Source organism: Ambystoma mexicanum, chromosome 3q, assembly GCF_040938575.1.
Source record: "Ambystoma mexicanum isolate Mex_15411 chromosome 3q, UKY_AmexF1_1, whole genome shotgun sequence".
NCBI lineage: Eukaryota > Metazoa > Chordata > Amphibia > Caudata > Ambystomatidae > Ambystoma > Ambystoma mexicanum.
In genome coordinates this window covers 900,983,605-901,010,700 of record NC_090926.1, presented here as the reverse complement: position 1 = coordinate 901,010,700, position 27,096 = coordinate 900,983,605, and the positions used below count along the sequence as shown (strand labels likewise).

The window sequence follows — 27,096 nt, the reverse complement described above, 5'->3', positions numbered from 1 at the left end:
TCCTCAGTGCACGCCTCCCCAGGTCAGTGCTTTTTTGGCTTGTTCAACACATCACTGCTACAGATAATGAGTACTTCTGGGCCCATTGATCTATAGATGTTTCACACACTGGCTGTAGCCTGCGTTAGAGATTCCGGTTACCCTGTTACAAGTACTGCATTATATATGTTTTACATATAGGCTCCACGTCGAATCTGGAAAAGGACATTCCCCAAATGTGTGATCGTGGACAAATCTAGCCTACCTCTTATATCTGGCTGAAATTATAGTGCCTAGAAACACAGGTGTTAGATGTATCTGAAGGTCATGTGCTATCACTTCCCGTGATTGCTCATGGGGGGTGGGGTCAAATGACATAATTTCCTGTGATGTCATCAGAGGTCAAGGGTCGTGGGATGTCATTTCTGCTACCCCTGGCATTTTGGTGAAATGCCATCCCTGCAGCCACTGCTCCTCTAAAATCCTATTCCATCATATCCCCCAGCAGCACACTGCTTACGAAACTGCCCGCTTCAGCTTTACTCGACGGAAATTCCTTCTCTACTGCTTCTTTCTCCAGCTATTTCTTAGCACCTGTATCCACAGTGTATTTCATTTCATCCCTTTATGAGCTGGAACCCATCTTAAAACCTATTTACCTGGCATTCCTTCCACTTCACTACACAAAAATCATAAATGCAAAATAGCATTGTGGGGGCTCAGTTAGACTGGAGTCAGCATTGAGGTAAGTATAATTACTTTTTTTTATTTTTTTAAAACATTTTTTATTTAATTGTATTACAATTTTTACAAAAAATGAAATCAAACCGGGAGCCTAACTAAGTTTAGAGTTCCTTATCTCCTTTCTGTGGCAAAGATGAGGGTCTGTAATCGATTAGTGGGCTTATACAAGTTCAGCGGCTTCAAGAACAGAGACACTCAGATGACACATCGCTTGTTGTTACCACTGCGTAGGTTTTCTGAGTCTAAGGTGCTGAAGTTCTTCAGTGGCTCAACAAGAAACCGGAGCCTTTCCATCACCAAACCTGGCCATTCAAGCACCAAATGCTTTGTGGTTTCTATGTTGTCCGGTAGTTCACAGTAGCGACAATTGTTTGATTGGACTTGGTTGCGGATCGCTAAAATCTCTTTTGTTTTTAGCTGGTTTAATCTCAACCTTATAAAAGGTCTACTTAACCTCTTGTCCGGAAATTTGTGTAAGTAGCCACGCACCTCGTCGAGTATTTTCGGAGTGCTTGGCAAGTTCGCTGTCAAGGAGTAGCTGCTGGCAACTTCCAGAGTGTGGATCCAGTCTGCTTCGAAAAGTTTCTTTGACACTTTATTGGGATTTTGAATCAATGTTTCCAGAGTAACATCAAGTTCTTGCAGAATGTATTGATTCAGTTGTTCCCATCTAGAAAGCATCCAGTTATCACCACCCTCAATTTCTTTGCGGAAAAGGTCCAAGACTTTGGCTTCAGGCGCGTTGATGACTTTACGGTACAACATGAGGGTAGTTCTAATTTTTATTGCCAGAAGAGAGGATAAACAAAGCTCTCTTCTTATCAGCGCTGTCAGTGTTGAATTCGCCAGGCCCAGAACGCCTCGCCAAAAGAAGCTTTCATATTTTACCCACACTGAATTCGGGACCAATGGCATTGCATCCATGCCGTAGATCAAGGCAGTGACAACCTTGGATTTAAAGAATCTTATGATTGGAATGATGGAAAATCTTCTGTGTTTCCTGTCCACTGCCTTGGCTTGAGCCGTGAGGTTTTTCCGTTTCGACCATAGGGTCTCTTGCATAGCCTTTTCCTCCTTGTCATTACTGATCGTGATTCCCAAGTATTTAAAGGCACAAACTGTTTCAAGGTTCCTCCCTTCACAATGGCAGGAAAATTTTTGGTTCCTTTTAGCAGGATTTCCCAGTATTAGTATTTTGGTTTTATCGTTGTTCAGTCTTAGGTTGTTTTCTGCCAGGTAGCGCACCAGATTATCGAGTTGGCGTTGGAGACCGATGGGGGTCAGGTCCATCAAGATGATGTCATCAGTGTAGATTAATCGCTCAATCTTAGAGCCTCCTAGCGATGGTGGAAAGTGTCTAACCATTTCCACTGACTCCCCGTACTCTGCAATGTAGGAGTTGTAAAGCGCGGGCGCAAGGGCACACCCCTGCTTTACTCCTCTTGATGTCTGTATTTCCTCAGACAGGTGACCTTCAGCACTAAGACGCACCCGTATTGAGGTACCCTGATGTAAGGCTTTTATGGGTTCCAAGATTTAACGAGGGGAGTCTTTGTTTTCCAGTTTTGCCCATAAGCGGTGCCTATTGACCTGGTCAGAGGCTTGGACCAGGTCAATGAAAGCCATATAGGTGGTTGGACCACCCTGCAGAAATTTACCTTCAGGGAACTTAAAAGCAAGATGTTAGTGGTCGTTCCTGAGTTTTTAACGAACCCGTTCTGGATGGGGTCCGCTAGATGGGCACCACGGATCCAGGTTTGGAAGGCGTCCAGAGCCAGAGATGCGAACACCTTGCCCATAACATCCAAGAGTGCGATTGGTCTATAATGACTTGGGTCGTCTGTCGCACCTCTCTTAAATATAGGTATGATGGTAGCTTTTTTCCAGGATGGAGGAATATCCTGGAAATAATTGCAATTGGCGAATATCTTACTCATTATTTTTGCCCACAGCTCCGGATTACTTTATTTAATTAGGCAGAGATGGTGAGAGGGACGAGAGTCCGCTGCGCAGTTCTCTTCAGTCTCTGTTCTCCAACTTTCATATCATGCACCAACATTCCACGTGTAGGTGAGCCTGCATGGCCATACATACACAACACATCTCCCTCCCTTCACTTAAACATTAATAATCTCAACTTTGTTACTTCTTAATACATTACATAATCTTGGTATCTAATGGGAGGTACACTTCTTGCTGATCTCTATCCACTTCTGCTCTGTGCCTCTCTCACACTTTGTTCCACACTACGTGCATTCACATCTCCCCAAGGCTCTATTGTTTCATTTTCATTGTTCCCGTGTGTTGCATATCCTTCACCCACACCATCGCTTATGAAATCCTGCCAAGGACCACTTGCACCTCTTATCTCACTCCTCACTTTCTAATGGCATGGCACTCTATTCGATCTGTATTCCAACTTTCTACATTTTCTAAAAACACACAACTTCCTTTGCACTCCCCGAATCTCTTCAGACTTCAAAACCTTGACATACCTTTTACTACCTTCCCCATACCATTTCTCCCTCTTGTATGCAATGGTCTTTAACCCCACGTTTCTGATCAGCAATTTCCCTTTTGCTGGTTTTGTTTTCCTCTCACTCTCTCATCTAACTCTTCACCTGCCTGTATTATCCCATCTGAATTTCCTCCAAACCTTTCGCATCCAGTTTGTGTTCCGGAAGTGCACAGTAAATGTCCTCGCATCAGCTCAAAAGGCAACACCTGTGACATGCTGCGAGTGGTGGTGCAATATGTAAACTGAAAACAAGAACCTCGCCAGTTGAAGCTCTCTGTCATTCTATTACTCTGTGGATGATATAAAGATGTACACTGGTGTTTTATGTTGTGATCTCTAAGAAAATCATCTCACAAAATGTGAATTTCATAGCATTGTCAGAAACTATCCTGCAGCATGCTTTCACTTGCAAAAATATTTTCCAAACATTTTATCACTTTTTTGCGTGTTCACTTCTCTCATGGGCTGTACTATGGACCGTTTTAAGTAATAGTCCAGGACACACACACAATAACTACAAACTTCCTGCAGCATGTGAAATGGACCTGTTATGCTAATTGCATTTTTTTCCATGCTCTTTCCGGTAAGTTCACTTGTTTATTGAGCTTTTTCTTGTGACCATAATCACTATTTTGACACGTTACACATTCCTAAACACTTTTCTCCACATCCCTGTCCATTCCAGGCCACCAAAAATCTACCCTCAATCCTTCTGGTTCCACTTATACCAAGATGACCCTCATGTGCAACCTTGATTAATTTAATTGTTAACACAAAAAGTGGCACTAACAATTCACCTCTCATTACTCATCCATTTTGTACTCTAATCTCCTATGATACCTTCCACGTGGCACTTAAATCACCACATAATGTTATTTCTGCAGGCCACCCTTGCATGCAGTCATTCTTGCTCTTCTTAGTACCTTATCTTTGTGTTCCATCTCTTTCCATTCCTCTCTAGAGATAGGACTTTCTAACCAGGCAATTTCTGCAGATCACTCCTCAATGTCTCTCATCCACACAACCTCACTTTCGGAATCAACTTGTTCTGTCACTGCCCTTTAATGGTAACCTAGAAAGAAAATCAGCCTCTGCATTACATCTTCCTGGGATATGTTCTGTCCTGAATTTATAAGATTGCAGTTTTGTTACCAACCTTTGTAACCTAGCAGTCAAATTTCTTCCTCAACCTGTGCTAGGATGTGGACCAACAGTTTATGGTGAGTCCTGATTGCAAAGCATGCTCATCATCTGAACGTTTTGATGTTCTCTATGGCTCAGGTACAAGCGATTGTATTTACTTTCCGACTCTGACAAAGTGCGTGATGCATATGCAACTACTCTCAATTGCCCCTTTTACTTCTGTCATATGGTCGCTCCCAATCCATAGTTGCTCGCGTCAGCACTCAGCGCACATTCTTTCCCACACTAAAAACCTTTTCATGATCTTGCCTGAGGAATCTCCTTACATGTGTCCTGAAAACATTTCTCCTCAAAAATGTTCCATTTGTATATCCCATTCTTTCTCAATGTATTCCTCAAACCTTTTGTTGTATGTGCAAATGTGTCTATAAATCATGCATTAAATGCTACTAAACCTAGAAAAGAACACAATTGGTCCACAGTACTCGGACTCTGAGTTTTCTGCTGGCATCCACGTGTTCCAGTTTCAGTTTTGTGCCCTCACAAGATACGCATTGTCTCAAATATTCCAATTCTCGCACCCAAAAATCATACTTCCCAAACCTCAGTGTTATTTCACTCTTTTCCAACACTTCTAAAACCTTTCATCCTGGAAGGGCTACTGCGCCTGTGATGCTCCTCAACAAATTGTGCATAATTCATTGGAAAACTGACAAGGCGCTAGCTGGTCCAAAAGGCGTTCTCTTGTATTGAAACAATCCATAGGATGTATGAATGCTGTTAATGGCTTTGACTCTTCATTTAGTTTTATTTGGTCGTGTGCACTTGTCATGTCTAGAGTGCTAAATGTTCTCACCTCTCCCAACAACGCTAGCAGTTGTTGTAAGTTGGGCAGTGGATGGCAATCAGCCACCACAATCTCACTCAATCCTCGCAAGTCCACATACATTGTCATTCTACCATCACTTCTTTTCATCAGCACTATAGGCAATACCCTATCACATCATTGTTCACCATCTCTGTCAACAATTCTTCCAGCTCTTTCCTCATACTTATCGGAACTCTCAATGCCCTGCTTGCTATAGGAATAGCCTTCGACTGCAACACTGTTTTATGCACAAATCCTTTCAACATTCCCAATTGTTGCAAAAACACTGTTGGATTCCTGCTCACTACTTCTTGTCATTTTTTCTCCATACACTGCAATCATTCCCTTATACACGGTTGTAGTTTCATCCATAATTCTGCTTGGTGTATCCACCCCCAAATGGATGCACCCCAAAAAGCTGCATAGGCTTTTCCAATCATACTACGATTTTTGCAAGTAATGTCACACACCTTGTAACCCAAAATGTCTATTTTTCCACTACCATATTCACTTGGATAAATGTCTGATTTGTACAGCTGACACACTGCAAAAAATGTTTTTAAAATCTAAGCCCAAAATTGTGTACTTCGTGAAAAAGTCAGCCATAACCCTCTTCCGAGGCCCATTGAAAGAAACAATACATCAAGGCTTATCGCGGCCACTTCCATCACTTTCTGCATTCACCATCAACACATCCTCATATTCATCCTCTTGCACCTCTGTGCAATGCTCAATGTAGCTCACTCTATTCCTATTCTTAACATAACACATCCTTGCAAGATGTCCCCTTCACCCACAATTGGAACATTCCGTTTCCTATGCTGGACACAGTCTACTACTTGCCAGGTGTTACTGTTTGCTGCATCAGAAACATACACTCCTTTTTCCATTGGCAGGACCCGCAAATTTTCCTTGAAATTCTCTTCTCTCCTCTTGGGCTCCCTTTCCTTGCTGAACGTATCATATATAGTTCATCCTGTTTCTCTCTTCCCATTGCTTTCATGCTCATTTCTGAAGTTTAATACTTCTCGCTATTTCGATGGTAGTGTACAGATCAGTTTTCTTTGCAGTCCACAACCTCTCCTTCATCGTCTTGTTGTGGGCACTCATCAGTAGGTGATACCTCGCTACTTGTTCCGGAGTGATGCTTTAGAACTTGCAGTATGCAGCCCATTCTGAGCTCCTATCTAGTCATCTATGCTTTCACCTGGCATCTGTTTTCTCAAATAGAAATGAGACCACTCCAAGGCTACATTCCCTTTCTCAGCAAACATCTCTTCTAATCTTGCCACGCATATCATGTATAAATGCTAGTCCTTCTCTTCCTCATCTTGACATGCAAGTAAGTGCTTCATCACCCTCACTGCTTCCGGACCTATTTCAGTCTTCAACAGTGATAATTTTTAGTTGCCCTTGACACTTCGCCGTCCTAAGCATCTAGATATGCCTCAAAAAGCTTCCCCCGTAGTTCCCATTTCATGCTTGGAATACCAGGCATGCTCAAGTATGGAGGTGGTGTTACCACTGTCAAGTTCATCATTCTTGTTATTGTCACCCCGGATACACTTCCTTCCTCCATCACCTCTGCATGAATCCTTTTGAATATATTTGTCTCTATTTCACTAGAGGATGCTGAGACCTAGCGAGACTCTTCCAATAAAGGGAAGCTGGACCCTACAAGCATTTCTCATCTGCCGCACAAAGAGCGGGTGAGTTAGCCGCATAGCCAAGGGGGCCACGGACGCGTGGATATGCTAAAACCCATACTAAAATGGCACTTTGAAAGCCAACCTAATAGAACTGAATGGAAAAGGTGAATGTGGTGCAATTCTCCTGACATGAAATGTCAGTTGGGGGAAACCTGGGACCAGCATTGCCTAAGCCAAAAGACATTGCCAAAAGAACAACCGGGGCAAATTTGGTGCAAATCTCGTGATTGAAGAGGTCAGTTGGGAGAAACCTGGAAAAAGCATTGGCAAGAGTCAATCTTTATTCAATATGCATCTAGCATCTTTAGTTTGCAGGTTTTCCTTTAGTTCTGTAATGTATTAACTTTTCGCTCCCGCTAGGAACCCACCCATGCCCCTGGCAGCTGAATGCCTCGCCTGACACTCACTGGTCTTCAGTGATGTTCCCCGGCGGCTCCTACTCTCTCTTTCAGCCTTGCAGGTTGTGTGCCCCACTCCTATTCAGGAGCTTGTCTTTGTCCTGTTGTCTGCTCCTCTGTCTCCGACTGTGCACGCAAAGCATCCCACTCCCTCATAGGCGTCCACAGCTCCATCGGCACGTTTCCTGCAGCAGAAGCTCCTTTTCCTGCACATGCCTGATGGCCCAACAGGCCTTGGGCTTAATAGGCTTTCTAGTCTTCGGGACGGCATCCTGGCTATTCCACAGGTCCCACCATGGCTGCCTCTTCCAAACACAGGTCTCCTTCCCACAGGTCTCCCTGTCTCTCTCTCTGCTGCACATGTTGCCTCCCTTGATACACCTGCAACCTTTTGACAGGTTGAAGGTGTGGATTCCCAATAGGATTCGCCTGACCATGATTAAGAGGACATGCCTGACCTTCACTACAGTTTGCAGGCATCTTCCGCATCCCAGTACTGAAGTGATGACATGGCCTAGTGTGCATTACTCTGTCGCCTCTTCTTTGTCTCCAGTACTGTCAGGTGTCATATATGGGGAAAGGAGGGAAGCTGGCTTATACTGACCCACAAAGGTTGGGGGGAGGGTTAGGTTGGACATCAATGGGAAAAGGGGACTACCATGTCTCGTCCGAGGGCACTCCACACCCAATCCTCAAGGACTCTCCACCCAGGTGATCCTCCCTCGCTTCTCCACCCCCAGCATCAGGATCAAAAAGAAATGGCCCTTCCCTGGGCACCTGCACAGAGAATCCTAAGGGAGTAGGAGTGAGAATACCCTCAGGTTTCTCACACGTGTTCAAACTTGAAGTTTAATGATATAGCTCCGATCACATGGGAAAGAAAGCAAGGCTTTTGCAAGTTTGCGTCAGTTTTAGTTCTAAGATGGGACAACACAAGAGCAGAGCAAGCAGCACCTTTCATTCCCTTGCTTCTGGCCGGATTTATGTGCAAGGCTGCCTTTTCTTGTCTGCAGAATGAGTGCTTTCTCTGCACCTGGGGACTATTTTCCATGGGTGCTGTGACAGCCTTGTCACTGATTCTCTGTAAGGAAGCCTCTCTTACATGGCTATGGAAAGGCAGAAGCTACCTAACTCTGGCCCTGGGGGTCTCTATCTGTGGGAGGACCACATGGGAGAGGACAGGCTTCAGGGTGGAAGGAAAGGACAGCCCTTGAGTCAAAACTTTTAGTGACAACCATGTGCCATTCCGACATTCCATATGGCCTATTGGAATACAGAGACTGTCCTCCCAGGTTTCTCTAGCCCTGAACTTCATTTACCTTCCCCACCCCATTTTTGGTACTGAGACGAAGAAGAGGGATAGAGTAATGAGGATGGCTGGACACAGTAAGCCAACGCCACGCTCTAGTCATTGGAAACCTCTGAGAAAGATCGGGAGCTTTAAAAAGGGCACAGGTATGATATTATATGACATTTTACACAAGTCTTTCAAGGCGCAACGAGGCAAGGGAGGGGAACAAGGGGGGGCAAGACAACAATCTTACTAGGCCAACTGACATTGAGATTGCGCAAGTGCAGGGGAGTCGCATTGGAGAGAATGACAGAGCCAGAGACTGAAGGGGTACCCGACTGATGATGACACTGTGGAGGATGCTGAAGGCGGGCAGACTGCAAAGTGCAGCACAGAAGCCAAGAGGCACAGTGTGCAGAGGAGTCGGGTCGGGAGAAGTTCACTGCTTTTCTTTTGCGGGCAGCCGTAGCTTCTGAACACAGAGGAAGGCAAAGCGGTAAGTGAGCCACTCACAAGACGAACTGCCAGTGAATGGACCCGTGCACACGTTGAATACAGCTGGTAAACCCAGCGTGAGTGAGCGGGTTACCGGGCTCTTCACGAATGCTGTGCACTGTGTATTACGCAAGAGAGCCCAAGAAAAGACAGTGAAATCATTACTCATACAAATATTGATGAGAGAAAGAGCAAACTAAAGGCAAAGCAATTATTAATGATACAAACATTGATGAGAGAAAGAGGCCAAATAAAGTCAAAGCAATTATTACCAATACGAACATTATTGAGAGAAAGCATAAGTAAAGGCTGTGCAATTATTACAAACATTACTGATAGAAAGAGCCTAAGCAAATGCAGTAGAATTATTACCAATACAGACATTGTTGAGGAAAAGAGCCTAACTAAAGGCAGTGGAACTATTGCATTCACAAACATTGTTGAGAACAAGAACCTGAATAAAGGCAGTGGAGTTAGTGTGAAAAGGTCGCTGACCCAATATTGGAGAAGTGTTGTTACCTGGATAAAAGAGAAACTGAACAGGGAGCAGAGAAGCCATGGCAGGTTAGTGAACAAGGCAAACACTGAGGCTGGGAATCTCACCCAAGCAAGAATGTGATGATACCCTGGCAGGCGAGTAAACAAGGGGTAAGAAGATAAAGAAAAGATTTATACCGGTTTTTCAGGAACAAGGAATAATACCCTGACAGGAGAGTATACCAGGAAAAGGAAGGAGGATTGAGAAAACCCAGGGGTCCAAACCCCTTTATATTTTATTTATTTGCATTTGTAAATTCACAAATGCCCTAGGGCATCATGGCGCTTTTAAGAAGGCTTACTTAGTTACATAAGTGCTTGTAAGAAAACTTTGTTACAGAAGTGCTAGCAAAGATATACAGTTTGCCTGACAACCTTAGGAAGGGCTACTTCAGCATACAATGCAGAGAGTCGTAATATGTGGCACAGACATGATGCGCAGCCCTATCTTGAAGGGCTGCATCAGCATACAATGCAGAAAGTCAAAATAAGTGGCACAGACATAATGTGCAGCCACATCTTGATGGGCGGCATCAGAATACAATGCAGACAGTCAAAATATGTGGCACAGACATGATGCGCAGCCCCATCTTGAAGGCGACATCAGCATACAATGCAGAGAGTCAAAATATGTGCCACAGACGTGATGCGCAGCCCCATCTTAAGGGGTGGCATCAGCATACAATGTAGACAGTCAAAATATGTGGCACAGACATGATGCGTAGCCCCATCGTAATGGGTGGCATCAGCATACAATGCAGACAGTCAAAATATGTGGCACAGACATGATGCGTAGCCCCATCGTAATGGGTGGCATCAGCATACAATGCAGAGGTTCACAATATGTGGCACAGACATGATGCGCAGCCCCATCTCGAAGGGTGGCATCAGCATACAATGCAGAAAGTCAAAATATGTGGCACAGACATGATGCACAGTCCCATCTTAAGGGGTTGCATCAGCATACAATCAATACAGTCAAAATATGTGGCACAGACATGATGCACAGTCCCATCTCAAGGGGTTGCATCAGCATACAATCAATACAGTCAAAATATGTGGCACAGACATGATGCATAGTCGCATTTTAAGGGGTGGCATCTGCATAAAATGCAGACAGTCAAAATATGTGGCACAGACATGATGCACAGTCCCATCTTAAGGGGTTGCATCAGCATACAATCAATACAGTCAAAATATGTGGCACAGGCATGATGCACAGTCCCATCTTAAGGGGTTGCATCAGCATACAATCAATACAGTCAAAATATGTGGCACAGATATGATGCGCAGCCCCATCTTGAAGGGTGGCATCAGCCTCGGGTACCTAGGGTTCGGGTTTAATTATAGTGCGTGAGAAGGTGGTGGTGGTGGGGGGTTCACTCACACACAGGTAACCAGTGGGATGAGGGTACACTCTCACACGGGTGACCAACGGGAAGGGCAGGGGGTACACTCACTCACAGGTGACCAGCGGGATGGGGGGTACACTCGCACACAGGCAACCAACGGAATGGGGGTACACTCACACACAGGTGACCAGTGGGATGGAGGGGGGTACACTCACGCACAGGTGACCAGCGGGATGGGGGGGTACACTCACACACCAGGTCAGGGGTAGTTACCTGGGTGTGCAGCGTTCAGTGGTGGACATGGCTAGACAGGGCCTTAGGAGTGGGCCTTGTGAGGAGGGCTGGACAAGCCTAGCAGCCTCCCCATTGGGTCAAATGTAGGTGGCCCAGCCAATCCCATACTCCCAGCAGCACTGTGCCTAGCACTCCGGTGCAGGCACTAGAAACCGCCCATGTTGGAATGGCAAATTCCGTTACAAAAAGCAGGTGAAGTGCAATCAGGCACACAAACGGAGCATTATTCAGCTCCACAATGTTTAAAACATATACGGTGATGAAAAGCCTAAGCAGGCATAAATATTAGGAGGATCATCAAAAGTTAATGCGCCGATGTGCGCTTCACGTGGGAGCCCAGTGGTGCGGGGCTTACTTTTGCACCGAAGTCCGTACGTGCATGCAGGTTCATAGTCTGAGGCAGAGAAGACAGAAAGGTGCAGCCGATCCGGCAGCTGCGTGCAAGAAGAGGTGAGATAGTCGAAAGTGTGTAGTGAGAGGGCCCGGAGTGGGCCTTGTGAGGAGGGTCGACCAAGCCTGCTGGCCTCCCCATTGGGTCAAAAATAGGTGGCCCAGCCAATCCCATACTCCCAGCAGTACTGTGCCCAGCACTCCGGTGCAGGCACTAGAAACCGCCCATGTTGGAATGGCAAATTCCGTTACAAAAAGCAGGTGAAGTGCAATCAGGCACACAGAGTGTTGTTCAGCTCCACCATGTTTAAAACATATACGGTGATGAAAAGCCTAAGCAGGCATAAATATTAGGAGGATCATCAAAAGTCAATGCGCCGATGCACGCTTCACGTGGGAGCCCAGTGGTGCGAGGCTTACCTTCTCACCAAAGTCTGTACGTGCATGCAGGCCAATAGTCTGAGGCTCGGAAGCCAGAAAGCTGCAGTCGCTCTGGCAGCTGCATGTGAGAAGAGTGATATGAAAGTGTGTAACAGAAAAGGGAAGGCTCATACCCCTTTATGGATTCAAAAGAACTATATTGTGAACTAGGCTGTGATTCAAGAGAACTGTGTTTTGATTCAAAAGAATTGTGTACTTTTTAGGAGGAAAAAGGGAAGAGTTTTCCCCCTTGAGCAAATTGGAACTGTGATGAAATCGTATGGAAACATAACAAGAAAAAATAGAACATTAAATGTGAATCAGGAGGAAAAAGGGAAACGAAACTCCCTTCTGTCCCCTTTTTTGTGAATAGTAAGAAATCCGTCAGTGGATGACAATCGGAAGGAGTGAAAAGCGGAAAAGTCATTCTCCTTAAAGATTGCGACTTTATTTTGAAGAGTAACTGAAAATACATGGAAAAACCACTGGACGAAATCTAGGGAAAGGGAAGCCAACTTTCCTAGTCGAATTTGATTTCTTTTCTTTTCTACACCTTAGAACTTAATGTTTGAAACTTTGCGAGAAAGCTAAAAGTCTTGGATTTAGTTTAGAGTGTAAGGATCAGTTTAGGACTTTCGACACAGGACTGAAGACACTTTAACATCCTGACACAGGCATTCCTTAGCTTTGTGGAGGCAGGGAACCCCCCTCATAGAGTTAGGGGTATATATTTGTATTTGTATTTATTTTATTTATATAGCGCAACAGGCCCGTGGGCAACCGGGCGCATTACTTGGTTGCAGACATAATAATAGCAAGGTCAAGGCATTATATATACAGACAAATACATAAACATATGACTTAAATATACGGATATATACAAGTGATGCAGTGAATATACAGGTGTGGGAAAGGCAAGTTAAGGCATTGAGCAGTAGATGCAGTAGCTACTGACTCTAAGGTAGGGTCGAAGGTAGGTCATGGGTGGACAGCCAGGCTTTGGCTTAGCGTTTGAAGAGTGGGAATGACGGTTCAGCTCTCAGGGGGTTAGGTAGCGAATTCCATAGCTTGGGCTTCTAAGACTGCGAAGCTACGTCCACCGGATCTTTGTAGGTTGAAGCGTGGGATAACAAGGCAGTTGATTTGGGCACTTCTAAGTGGTCTGGAAGTGGTGTGTCGAGAAAATCTGCAGGCTAAGTAGCTGGGGGCTAGGTTGGCGAGGCTTTTGTGTGTAAGCGCCAATGCTTTAAGAGAAACTCTTCGGGAAACTGAAAGCCAATGGAGGTTCCGTCTGGAGTCTGAGATGTGCAGGTTCCTAGGGGGGTTGAGGGCCACTCTAATTGCATTATTTTGGATGATTTGTAGTTTATTTAGATGGCATTGGTTGGTACCCAGATAAAGTGCGTTACAGTAATCAATTTTAGAGAGGACCAGAGTCCTGGCAAGTATGGTGCAGTTGGCTGGTGAAAGGAAAGGGCGGCATGCTGTGATGAGCTTACATGTGTGAGCTGCTGCAGAGGATACTGCATATAGGATTCCCCAACCCCTCTTATTACAATAACGGTTTATAACCAAATCGTAACATACCACTGTGTCTGAGTCTTACCCTTGACCACTTACAGTGCGCAATTAGTGATTTTGTTTGCTGCGCGCCAATGCATGTATAGCTGGGAGAGCCAGGGAATTTGTTGGAAGCCCAGCCTGGGGGTCTGGCCTGGCTCTTTGGGCCCCACATGAGCTGAGCCTGGGAAAAGCAATACAGGCAAGGGGCCTGTTTTAGGGTCTGAGGGTAAGAAAATGGATTGAGGCAATACAAGAGGCTCAAGAGGTTTTAGGCAACAAAAGGGAATGGGGTGCAAAAAGTGGCCAAAGGGTGCTGGAGGCAAGCAAAGGGGTTCAACAGGGCTGGGGGCAAGACATTTGGCTAAAGGGGTTGAGGGCAGCAAAAGGGTCTGAGTGGGCAAAAGGGAGCAGGAAAGGGGTCTGGGGAAAGAACAAGGTTCTAAAGGGGAGTGGGTCAAGAACAGGGACTAAACAGGACTGGGGCAAGAACAAGGACTAAAGGGGGCTAAAGGGGAATGAGGGCAAGAACAAGGGCTATGGGCTAAAATGGATTGGGCCAATACAGGGGTCTAAAGTGGTTGGGGCAACAAAAAGGTCTAAGGTGTAAGAACATCAGCTAAAGGGGGCAGGGACAGCTAAAGGGAGCTGGAAAAGACATAAGGGGTTAGAGTTCGAAAAAAGGACGGGGGAGGGGGAGGAACGGCACAAGTGCTTTTTAAATGGCAATCAGAAGGGTGGGGTTAAGGGAGGATACCAAGGGGTGTGAGCGCTATAGAAGCACAAAGAGGTGGTAGGCACTTACTTTGCAATCCGCCACCACAGTCAGACATGGCACATTCCTTTCCTTTTCCAGCCAATCACTGAGTGACAGGAGCATGACTGGCTGAGCTCGTGTAAGGGGTGCCTGACTTCCTGTCCCACCCCAGCCACTTATTGTCCCACCCCAGCCACTTATTGATTGGATGGGACAGGACAGGAGCATAGTTTTGTTTTTTCTTTTTCAATGTTTTTTTCCGGGAGTCAAGTGGACAGCCTGTGGGGCTCGTGGCTGGCCACTGCTTTGGGCAGGCACTGAACCGAGGAAAGGGTCAGTCCAGAGCCCCATCTATGACCCGGACTGGCCCGGCCTGCCAGGCTTGCCCAGCTCTATCTACATGCTGCCTCCCTTTTTTCTGCTCTCTCCTCCTTTCTCTCTGCCACCCCACCGCTTTTTGTCAGAGGTCGAAGTGGGCGTGGACCAAAGGGTACCAGTTTGTCTACACTCAGCCACTGCTCCCTTACTTTTTGTTGGCTGAGAACCGTTCCTGGAACGGCAGGTTTGTGTTTTCTGCTGCCCGTTTACCCTGGATTCAAACTTCAGACCTTCTGGATCACCTCCAACGTCACATCACGTTGAGCTATCTTGCAGCTGCTGGGTTGATATTATTTGAATCGCCTTATCGTATCATGAAGCCCATTCACGAGTCCACTCATTGCTTTGCCCCATCAGCATTTCTGTTGCTTTTAAGCAATGCAGTGTAAACATTGCTGCAGGCACAGTTGTACGTATATCCAGCTAATGGTTGGGAGGTGTAGGGGTGCTTCAGTCTTTGTCGGTCTAATCCTGAACGCCTTTTTTTCATAATTGCTAGAATTACCAGTGCTCTTGTAGGAATAGCGATGTTCCTGATAGTTCAGAGACTGGCCCACTTGCTCCCCCACACTTTCCCCTGCGCAGGTGTGAGACCCATCCTGAATGCTTGCCCAAACAGCCTTAGCCAGAGTTTCTTCACACTGAAGAAGTGAGCATGTGATCCTGTGTCTGCAGCCCACACACACACACACGCATGGGATTCCCATGCTCCCACTTGTGAGATTTGCACCAAATTAGTGAGATTGTGTCTCCAAGGTAGGAGGCACACGCACAGTTTTGCTCTGACGTTTGACACACTCACAGGATGGGACGGCATTTCGTTCTCGCATCCTACTAGTTGTGTTGCTCTGCCATTTGAGGGCTACTACAACCTGGATGATTATAGAGGGGTGGATTAGGGGCAGTGTTGGCCTACTGGAATGCATCTGGATGGTTTAAACCTCCTTCTTACTTGACTTTAGTATATGCAATACATGCTAGCCAATGTTTCCCCTGTTCAGCGCTCGACCCCACTCCCCTAGCAACAAGTTGGAGACAACGTGCAAATACGGTCATATAACCGCTGGTGAAGTCACTTCCTATATTTGGGCCCCCCCTGGGAATTTGAATTTCTTAAGTCGGCTCCCCTGCTCCTATGTGTATTAGACTCACGTGAATGGCTCGTTGGGGTCCAGAACAGAGCCCCGATCCCCTTGGAGGATGTGACTTGCTGCCAGTGCTGCGCTGCACTTGTTGACATCTCCTCTCCCTCTTCTCGGTGTTGCCATATTGGGCGTCGCTGTCGATGATGGGCATTCGCCCCGCCATCCCCCCCCCCCCCCGTGCAGTGTTCTAAATGCACTCTGCTTTCCCTGTCTTCTGGAGCGTTTTCGCTGAAGCCTGGTCCTGTCTCTTTTGTCCTGTTAGAGACATAAACACGCAGGGATATTCAAATGCATCATTCCATCTTGGGGAGAAATAAAGTGAGCGGGGCAGGGGACTTATAAACACACTTTGCATTGACACACACAATGACAAAGTGTGTGCTGCTTTTGAAATTGCCATGCATTAATCCCACTTTGTTCTCTTTTGTTGCCTCTTCCATTATGAGGTAAAAGCTTCTTAGCTCTCCATTGGCAAAACAAGGCAGGGGACGATAACACACGCAGCTCACCTAAACAATACCACAATGACGCCCCTGCGTGGTGAGAATGAACTCGAATAGGAGAAACAAAACAAGTAAATACCAAGAAATGGTATAATACAAATTCACTTGAAATGCTAGTCATGCAATTTTGTTTAGACATACGGAAATCGAGCCATGTTTGCTGCTGTCTGTCCCCATTTCTTCTTCTATTCCTTTCAAGCTTCCTGTGCAGAGATATGGGAGATGGAGGACATGAATAGAGCCAGGTTTTCTGTTCCACCCGTCGTGATCCGGTACCTTTGCCTATTACGAGTATACGTTGGAGGCATGTTACTCCGTCATGCCTCGGCCATGAGCAGTCCCCGCTCCCGTTGGCCTTGTGCTCCACGTTTCCCACATTGGGTCTCTCTGGCTGCCATCGCCCATGTCCAGTGGAGCCCCCCGCCCAATGAAAGCATTTCCAGCTGAGTTGGCTTTCATTCTAGCAATTCACACGTCATGTCCAAAATAACAGAAGATGAGGGCCCGTGACTTCACCAGCTGTCCTTCCAAGCACACTACTTACCCACCTTAAACGCCTGGTAACATCTGCGCAATCAGGGTAGCTTCCCATCCTTGTAACACACTGTGTGTTGAGGTATTCATTACTGCATGCAGTCTTCTCGATCTGATAAGTTCTCCAAGACCCAAAATGGTTGCCATATGTTGCTCTCTCGCCCTTCCAAGAGGGCATTGTTCAAAGCTTTTGATTTTCACTCTGGGAGCAGCAATCTCTCTTCCTGTCCGAGCCCCGAAATATAAGCAAGCAGCCCCTGCCTGAATGTTGGTCTGGGGAGGGCAGGTCTGATGAGGGAGACAGAGCTCTCATGACATAGTTCAACATCTTCATTAGGATCAAGGAGTTGAATAAATGCCTAGGCTTCTGGGAATAGAACTTCTGACAAGTTTACAGGAGGGTGGCCTAATCCGGGGTCTGCAGCCCACACACACGCATGGGATTCCCATGCTCCCACTTGCGAGATTTGCACCAAATTAGTGAGATTGTGCTCCAAGGTAGGAGGCACATGCACGGTCTTTGCTCTGACAGGATGGGACGGCATTTTGTTCTCCCATCCTAGTTGTGTTGCTCTGCGATTTGAGGGCTACTACAACCTGGATGATTATAGAGGGGTGGAGTAGGGGCAGTGATGGCTTACTGGAATGTAACTGGATGGTTTAAACCTCCTTCTCCAGCATGGGGTCTGGCATGGATTCACATGCTCATGAATATTCCCCGTCGTCAAGCTGGGAATCCTCGGTAAAGAAAAAATCAGTATCAGTTTCGTTTCTGATCTGTCTTTCTTAGTAGTAACCAATCACGATCTCTGGGTCATACTGCCCCCAGCCAATGACTGCCATCTCCCTAAGCCCCGCCTCTGGCAGCCATCCTCAGATTTTTACTGCACGCTCAAGTGTTGGGAGTCCTCGTGCTTTAGCTCTCGAGTTTTTGCTGCGTTTTTGCGCTTTTTCTCATTTTTCGATTTAATCGAGCCTCAAGCTCCACCGTTTCTACTTCCGATAATGGGGACCCGTTTCGGAATTCTTCTACGCCCCCAAGGGTGAAGTTCTCGTCGAGTTCACGCTTCTTGGAGGATTCCGGAAGATCTGAGGCCTACCTCAACGAACGTGGCCTAGGACAAGGGAAGCTCGACGCCCGGATCCAAGCTGTTCAGGTGCTGCCCTGGATGCGGATTACAAAACGTTTTCAAGGAGGACGAGCATTCGTGATGTCTCTACTGCCTTCATGAGGACAAGACGCACGTGTAGAAGGACTGTGCGTTCTGCAAGAATCTTTCGGAACGGACCGAACAAGATCGTCGTTCCCGCCTCGCCGCCTGGCTGGAGAAGGGCACAGCAGGTGAGAAGGCGAAGAAAAAGTCTGAGCGGCGACGGGGGCCCAACAGAAGGCCAAGCACTGCGAGTCCGCGGGCACCAGGAGCGCCGAAAGGTCGGGCTCTTCGGCTTCCAGGCAGGGCGCGACTTCCCCGGCACGTTCAACCACGAGCCAGCGCTCTGGTTCGGGTAAGAGGAAGTCCAAGAACCCGGATAAGCTGCTGGAGCGGCCCCGATCGATCTGGAAGGGGGAGCGAGGCGCTGACCCTCCCCCAAGGCGAAGGCCCAGGACGTACCTATGGTGGTGAGAGCTTTGATCCAGCCGGCAAAGGCCTCTATCGAAGTGGTCGCTGCGACCCTGGTGAAGCCGGCTGAGACTACGCCAGTGGAAATGGCCTCTGGGCCCAAAGTATCCCTGCCACAGCGGAGGGAATCCTCTTTCCAGCCCATCGTTAAGACCCCCGTGAAGTCCCCAGCGGAAAAAGAGGGGGGGCCAGTGGCCATTACAGACTTGGTATCAGCCTCTGAGGAGGGGCTGGTGGAAACCAAGAAGGGCCTCAACGAGAGGTTCATAGGCCTCAACGAGAGGTTCGAGAAGGTTCGATCCCAGGGATCGGTCCCCGCTGACGTAATCGAAGATAGTGACGATGGCGACGAAGAGGGCCCAGTGGAGCGGCCATCCCGTCCGTCGCAGCCATTACCCCGAGCCCCAGGATAGCTCGGCGGCCATTTTGTTGGCGATCCAATCCTTATGTACCGAGATAAGGACGAGATTACCACGGACCCCGACGGAGGATCCAGAACCAGACCCATCGGGAAACCCTCCGAACAAGCGGAGGAGAGTCCACCCCTCCCCACCCTTCGTGCCCGCAAGGCTGGTGGACCCCTCTTCCCCCTCGCCGGACCCTAGAGAGGATACGGCGACGGATACAGCGACGGGGACGGACGACGACAGCGGCGATGACACAGCAGACATCCCGTCATCGCCCCCCCTGCTGGCTGCTCCAGCCGACAAAATTGGCTCCTTCCACGCCATGATAACCAGGGCATCCGAGCTCTTCCAGCTCTGCCCTGAAGAACAAAAAAAGGAAGGGTTTCTTTACCAGGGACGAGAGGCCAAGAGGAAGACGGTACTTGCGGTGCCTTTGCTCGACGACATCTGGGACGAGGGGCTTGCCGTCCTCAAGAAGCCTTCCACGACGCCCGCCAAGAAGGACAGGTACGAGAAGAAGTACCGAGTCCCCGATGCCGCCCCTTTTGCCTCAGGGCCCAGCCCATGCCGGACTCTGTCGTCGGCAGCGGCTAAGAAGAAAGCGGCGGGTGCAGCGGCTTCAACTTCCACTTCCCCGCCAGACAGCGAGGGCAAGAAGTTGGACTCCATGGGACGACTAGTCATCTCGTCGGCGGCAACGACGATTAAGGCGACCAATGCCTTAGCGATCGTGGCCCGTAACGACAGGGAGCTCTGGTTCAAGATAGCTCCTCTGCTAGACTTCCTGCCTGACGACAAGAGGGCGGAGGCCCTCGAAATTCTGCAGGAAGGCGAGGTGGCATCGGATCACGCCATAACAGTGGCAACGGACATTGCCGATACCGGATTTCGCCAACTGGGCAACAGAGTTTGCCTCCGACGACGAGGATGGCTCAAGGCGATGGACTTTCGCCAGGACATCCAGACCAGAGTGTTGGACATGCCGTTAGACGGCAACAACCTTTTTGGTAAGGCGGTGGACGAGTCTCTACAGGCCATCAAGACCGACTCGGAGACGGCCCGGGCGCTAGGGGTGCTTCAACTTTGACGGACCTTTCGGAGCTCCGGAGGCAGACAGGGTGCCTCCAAAGGATCCAGCGGTGGCTCCTCCACTTACCGCCAGGCAGCCCGCTCCTCTTGCCAGGAGGCCTACAGAGGTCGCGGCAAGCAAGGGGGATCCCGCCGTCGTCGCCAAGGAGGCCAAGGGAGGCCGCCTCCAAGCAAGACTGACCCGGCCGTGTTGTCTGGCCCCCACGAAGCTCCCCGGTGGGAGGCCGGCTGACGAAGTTCATCAGCATGTGGGAGTCCATCTCCACCGACCGTTGGGTGTTGGACACCCTGGCCAATGGGCACTCGCTGGAATTCCAAAAGAAGTGCCCTTGCATTCCTCCCGTGGCCAGGAAGGAGAATCATGTCCCTCAACTGCTGTTGGAGGTAAGGGCGATGCTCAAGAAAGGCGCCATCAAGCTCGTCCCCAGGAGGATCCGAGGCTCCGGAGTGTACGCAAGGTACTTCCTCATCAAAAAGAAGACAGGCGGTTGGCGCCCCATCCTGGACCTGTGTCGGTTTAAACAAATACATCAAGGCACAGAAATTCAGGATGGTCACCCTCCAGCACGTGCTGGGACAGCTGGAGGAAGGCGACTTCCTATCGTCGTTGAACCTGGAGGATGCTTACTTCCACATCCCCATTCTAAAAGGACACAGGAAGTTTCTCAGGTTCGTGGTTCAGGGACGCCACTACCAATTCAGAGCCCTACCGTTCGGATTAAAGTCGGCACCCAGGGTATTCACCAAATGTCTGGCACCAGTGGCGGCGCGGCTGCGCGTGCAGGGGATCCACGTCTACCCCTACCTGGACGACTGGCTAATCCGGGCAAGGACAAGGGAACTCGCCGTCGAACACACAGCGAGGACTGTCTGGTTGCTCACGGAACTGGGGTTCGCCATCAACTACCCCAACTTTGCAGACTTCGGATGCGTCCGCTACAGGAGTTCCTCGACGCCCGCTGGTTTCAGGCGACGGGCTGCTTCGAGGACAGGATCCCTTTCGACGAGGAGTTCCGAAAGGCTATCCTATGGTGGGGCACCTGTGCTCACCTCACTACAGGCACGGACTTTCAAACCTCGGCGTTTCAGGAGACGGTGATGACGGACGCCTCTCTGGAGGGTTGGGGGGCCCACACCGGAGATCTCCACGCAAGAGGCCTTTGGCTCCCGGAGGAGAGGTCCTTCCACATCAACATTCTGGAGCTCCGAGCAGTGTTCTGGGCGCTCAAGTCGTTCCTTCCGTCCCTGAAGGACAAAGTGGTGAGGATCTTCACCAACAACACCACCACGATGTTCTACATACAAAAGCAAGGGGGCACCAGATCCCCAGCCCTATCCAAGGAGGCCCAGGATCTGTGGCACTGGGCCGTCGACTACGGGATGTTTCTGGGTCCCTTCCACTTGGCAGGAATAAAAAACACCATCACCGACTCACTCAGCAGGGAGCTGCGCTCGTGCCACGAAAGGGAACTACGCCAGTACCAGGTGGATCGGCTCTTCCAACGATGGGGCAAACCCCAGATCGACCTGTTCGCGACGGCAAAGAACTCCAAGTGCCAGAGGTTTGCCAGCAGGTTCCCACAGCCGAGGAGCATGGGCGATGCTTTCTCGTTCCCCTGGGACGGCCTGTTTCTATACGCGTTCCCTCCGTTGCCGTTGCTGCTCCGCCTCATCAACCAACTCAAGAAGTCCTGGTGCAGAATGATCCTCGTCGTACCGGCGTGGCCGAGGCAGATCTGGTTTCCGGACCTTCTGGACTTGTCAACGTCCCCGCCAGTCAAGCTGCCGGCAGACGCAGATCTTCTCTCCAGAGAAGGAGGCGCCATTCTCCATCACGACCCCCAGTCGCTGAACTTGCAGGCCTGGCTCCTGCAGCGCTAGATATACCGGCTGATTGCAGAGAGGTTCTTGCAAAAGCCACAGCGTCCTCAACTCTCAAGTGTTATGGTCATAAATGGAAGAGGTTCTCTATCTGGTGCCGTGCACAGAAGATTAACCCTCTGCGGATTACGGCCCCTCAAGTACTGCCGTACCTACTGTCGCTGGCCAAAGCTGGTCTGGCTCACGCCTCCATCAAAATACATCTCGCTGCCATCTCCTGATATACCAGGACTACGGGACGGGCGTCCTTGTGGTCTCATCGCCTGGTGAAGGAATTTATGAAGGGACTATTCCGATCATTCCCGCCGGTGAAGGCTCCTGCCCCGGCGTGGGAGCTTAATGTGGTGCTGACCAGGCTCATGGGGGCCCCATTCGAGTCTATGCATTTGGCGCCTTTGAAGTTCCTGTCATGGAAGACAGCGTTCCTCGTGGCCATCACCTCCGCACAACGAGTGGGAGAGATCCAAGCCCTATCTTGCAAGCCTCCATACTTGTCTTTTCATGACACGAGGGTGGTGTTGAGGACGCATCCCTCCTTCATGCCCAAGGTGCCGTCGGACTTCCACCTCAACGAGCCCTTGGTGTTACCAGTTTTCTTCCCGTCGCCTTCGACGCTGGCCGAGAGGACTTTGCACTCGCTGGATGTAGCTAGAGCGCTGAAGTTCTACGTGGACCGCATAAAGAGTTTTCGGAAGACGTCGCAACTGTTTGTGAACTTTGGGTCTGTGAATCAAGGGAAGGCTCTCTCGAAGACTTCCATTTCCAGATGGCTCTCTGGCTGCATCATGCACTGTCACCGGTTGGCAAACCGACCACTGCCCGGCCGTCCGAGAGCCCATTCGACCAGAGCGATCGCTGCTACCACGGCGTTCCTGTCTGGTGTGCCCTTGCTGGACATCTGCAGGGCTGCTACGTGGAAGTCGACACACACCTTCACATGATTCTACTGCGTTGATCGGGACTCCAGGAAGGAGTCCAGGGTCGGTCAAGCAGTGCTGCGCAACCTGTTCGCCTAAGGTGAGCCTGGTGAGGAGGTAAGAATTGCTTAATGTTGAGTTTTGGATGTAATGCTTAATGTTGAGCCTTTCCCACCTCCCGTGGTTGTGCATGTGTATACTGCTGTCTATTCTTTTATTCATGAGCATGTGAATCCATGCCAGACCCCATGCTGGAGAAGGAACAAGTTACTTACCTGTAACTGTTGTTCTCCAGAATGGGTCTGGCATGGATTCACATGCGAACCCTCCCACCTACCCCTCTGCGGCTCTTCACTTGGTCATACTGCCACTTTGCGTGCTACTAAATCTGAGGATGGCTGCCAGAGGCGGGGCTTAGGGAGAGGGCAGTCATTGGCTGGGGGCAGTATGACCCAGAGATCAGTGATTGGTTACTACTAAGAAACACAGATCAGAAACGAAACTGATACTGATTTTTTCTTTACCGAGGATTCCCAGCATGACGACGGGGAATATTCATGAGCATGTGAATCCATGCCAGACCCATGCTGGAGAACAACAGTTACAGGTAAGTAACTTGTTCCTTCTTACTTAACTTTAGTATATGCAGTACATGCTAACCAATGTTTCCCCTGTTCAGCGCTCAACCTCACCCCCCTAGCAACAAGTTGGAGACAACGTGCAAATGCGGTCATATACCCGCTGGTGATGTCACTTGCTATATTTGGGCAATCCCCGGGAATTTCATAAGTCGTCTCCCCTGGTCCTATGTGTATTAGACTCACGTGAATGGCTCGTTGGGGTCCAGAACAGAGCCCCGATCCCCTTGGAGGATGTGACTTGCTGCCAGTGCATGCATAGGACAGAAGAAAAGGTCTAACGTTTGCTGGTTCTCGTGGGTGCCACCGGGCTTCCTTAGGGTGAAGGTTGAGCCTTCAGAAACAAGTCTCTCCTAGGTGCCTCTTCTCATGAGTTATTGTATAGGATGGATTCATGGCGGCAGTGATGACCTTAGCGGTGACAGCGCCCTGGGCGGTTTAAGAAAAATGTACAACCCCCCTCACTACATGCCCCTGGTCAATGCGGGTGCGGGGGGCAACCATTTATTTTTTAACTCCCCGGTCCGGTGCCTGAGCAGGGAGTTAATGACTGGAATAGGGTGCTCTTGCTAATGCATGAGCGTCCTATTCTTATGAAAACTGCCTTGCTCCTGCATCGAAACGGGGCAGTAATCCTCTGAATAGGGAGCTGACGCATTTAATGACAATAGGGCACCTGACGCGCATTCTCCCACCACACCGGCTCGGTGGAGTCCTTAAAAGACTCCCCCAAGATGGCGTGGCGGGGCGCTAATGATGCCTGCCAGGCATAAAAGTTCTTTTACTTTAACTCAGACTGGTGCAACTGCACTGAAAGTGTCATGATGGAGAAGTAAACAAGTGCATAGGCCTTCCCGAGGTGACTTAATGTCCTTATCCAAGATCCCTACTGTAATACACGGGCCCCCTGGATACAGTACCCAGCATGCTTCTTGTTTCACATAGTCTTATGACTATAGTGTCTCGGCAAACTTCTTGTTTCACACACAATAATAATAATAATCTCAGGGATACAGCATTTCTTGGTTCACATGAAGTTTCAAGCTCTATAGCAGCTGAGCACGCTTCCTGGTTCACGCAGTCTCAATCAAAAAACCATCCGAGTACACTTCTTGTTTCGCACAGTCTCACGGATTTAGCATCCCAGGATGCTTCCCGGTTCACACAGACTCAAGGATATAGCTTCCCAGAATGCTTCCCGGTTCACACAGACTCAAGGATATAGCTTCCCAGAAAGCTTCTCGGTTCACACAGTCTCAAGGATATAGCTTCCCAGGATGCTTCCCGGTTCACACAGTCTCAAGGATATAGCTTCACAGGATACTTCTCGGTTCACACAGTCTCAAGGATATAGCTTCCCAGGATACTTCTCGGTTCACACAGTCTCAAGGATATAGCTTCCCAGGATACTTTTTGTTTCACACAAAGTCTCAAGAGTATAGTCTTCCTGTAGTAACTTCCTGTAATAACTTAAGTTAATGGAGTTTTATCTCCAGACATAACATACCCTTACACTTTCTGCCTATTGTCATATTTGCCTTGTTGGAGTGTTGCGCTCATGTCCCGTCCTGTGAGAATCTAACATCCAAATAATAACCGTGGGAAACCTCTTCTATTTCCTCTCCATCAATGGTAGTATCTACTCGTGTGCGAGGCCCCTGCTGTCTATCACATCACTTCACTTCTGGGTTTTTTGTATTTGCTTCTAGGCCTTGCTTCTTATAAAATGTGACAGTGATATGCTAATCTTGCAAGGCACGATGGTGTTCAGGATATAATTGCAACATCGTCTGCAAATAATCAAATCCCGATCCTATCACCACCAAGACCAGGAGCATCTGAAAAAAAGTTTGGATATTAATTTAACACCCCATCAAAAAATAAGTTAAAAAGAAGGGGGAGCCAGGATACAACCTTGCCTGACTGCTTTACTAACCAGGAATGGTTCAATACCCCCCCACACAAACTCTATCTTACTCTTGCCATTATGTCTTCATTTAACTCTATTATTGCCTTCAACGGTGGTGGGGGAACTTTTTTGTTCCGTAGTGCTCACCATAATCCAGATCTTGGAATGCTGTGGAATGCCGCCTTTAAATGTACAAAACATAAGTACTTGTTGCCCCCCTTGATGTTCACATATTTGTTCAGGATCAAAGTTAGTTTGAATACCTGGTCTCAGGGATGGCTAGGGGCATCGGTTTCAATTATCCACTTTTTCTAGTTTACTTTGAAGAATCTTCCCACACATTTAGGTACTGGTATCCAGTAGAGCTCGGCCTATAGTTTCCGGTTAAGCCACGGCCCTTTTTTTAAAAAATTGGGTCTATATCCGGTACTTGCCAGGTTGGTGTTTTTTTGCCGGTCTTGAGAATAGCATTAAAAAACAAAAAAGATATGGTGCCAAAACTCCAGGTTAATTCAAATAGAGACCTACCGGTATGGCGTCAGGTCCTGCGGCTTTACCTCAGGACTTCATACCTATGGCTACTAGTTCCGCCTCAATTGTTAGTTCTAATGGGACTATATCTAGATTACTGACGACCAGTTTCAGTACTTCCTGGCGCTTTAGACAATCAGATCTCTTTTCAGAATATAGGCCCACAAAGTGCCCCAGACGACTGTTCTCTGTAATGGCAGCTTGAATGGGATTATCCTTTGATCGACTACCTTCAGAGACAATCCTCCAGGATTCCTGAGGAATTTTGTGCTGGACTACCTTATTAAGAGCTTGCCAGGTTTCCAGAGATTTCGCTTTTTTGTTCTCAGTAAGGAAGGTCCTTTCCTTTCCATATCTTGCCACCTCTACGTTACAGTTTACACAAAACCAACTGAACACTGTTCTATTCTACTTGCTACAAGCTTTCACCCAAGAACTACAATTGAAAGTATTCCATTCAGTCACTTTCTAAGGTACCTGCGCATAATCTCAGATAACCAACAATATATAAAATAAATCCTGTGAATCGTCTGACATCTTTCAGGAAAGAGGATACTCCATGAACAATATCCAACAAGCTGCCCGCAAAGCCAGTGAAGCTACTCGTACTATTAACTCAACGCCTAAAGTGAAGGATTCTTCTTCAAATTTAGTGTATATGACCACTTACTCAAACCAGATTTCCCAGATTAAAAGGATCCTAAAATCTAATTGGAATATATTGCACCTTGATTCAAACCTGGTGAGGCTATTTCCAAAAGTGCCAATTTTTGCCTATAAAAAGAGTCAAGCTATTTGTGGCTTAGTTATTAGAGCGGACATTAGTGCACCAAGAAAATTAACTAGGTCCTTTAGGGGTACTTTACCCTGTACCTGTAGGACCCTGCCAACACTGCAATGATATCATTAAAGGTAATACCATGAATCACCCCTACACAGGCAAACCTGGTCCTATGCATGACACATCACCCTCAACAACATCTTTGCCTCAACAGCAACATGACGGAAATCTTAATTGTCGGCACACCCAATGTCTGTAAGTCGCTCAACAATCAATACACATCCTTCCAGATCGACCAGTGTGCGA

At 48.2% G+C, this 27,096-nt stretch overlaps 1 protein-coding gene across 2 annotated transcripts in view; it reads left to right on the top strand.

Annotated features, from left to right (window-relative positions):
• PRKCA (protein kinase C alpha) overlaps positions 1–27,096 on the top strand; it is a 1,912,272-nt gene that overhangs the window by 1,374,352 nt on the left and 510,824 nt on the right. The window lies entirely within an intron of this gene.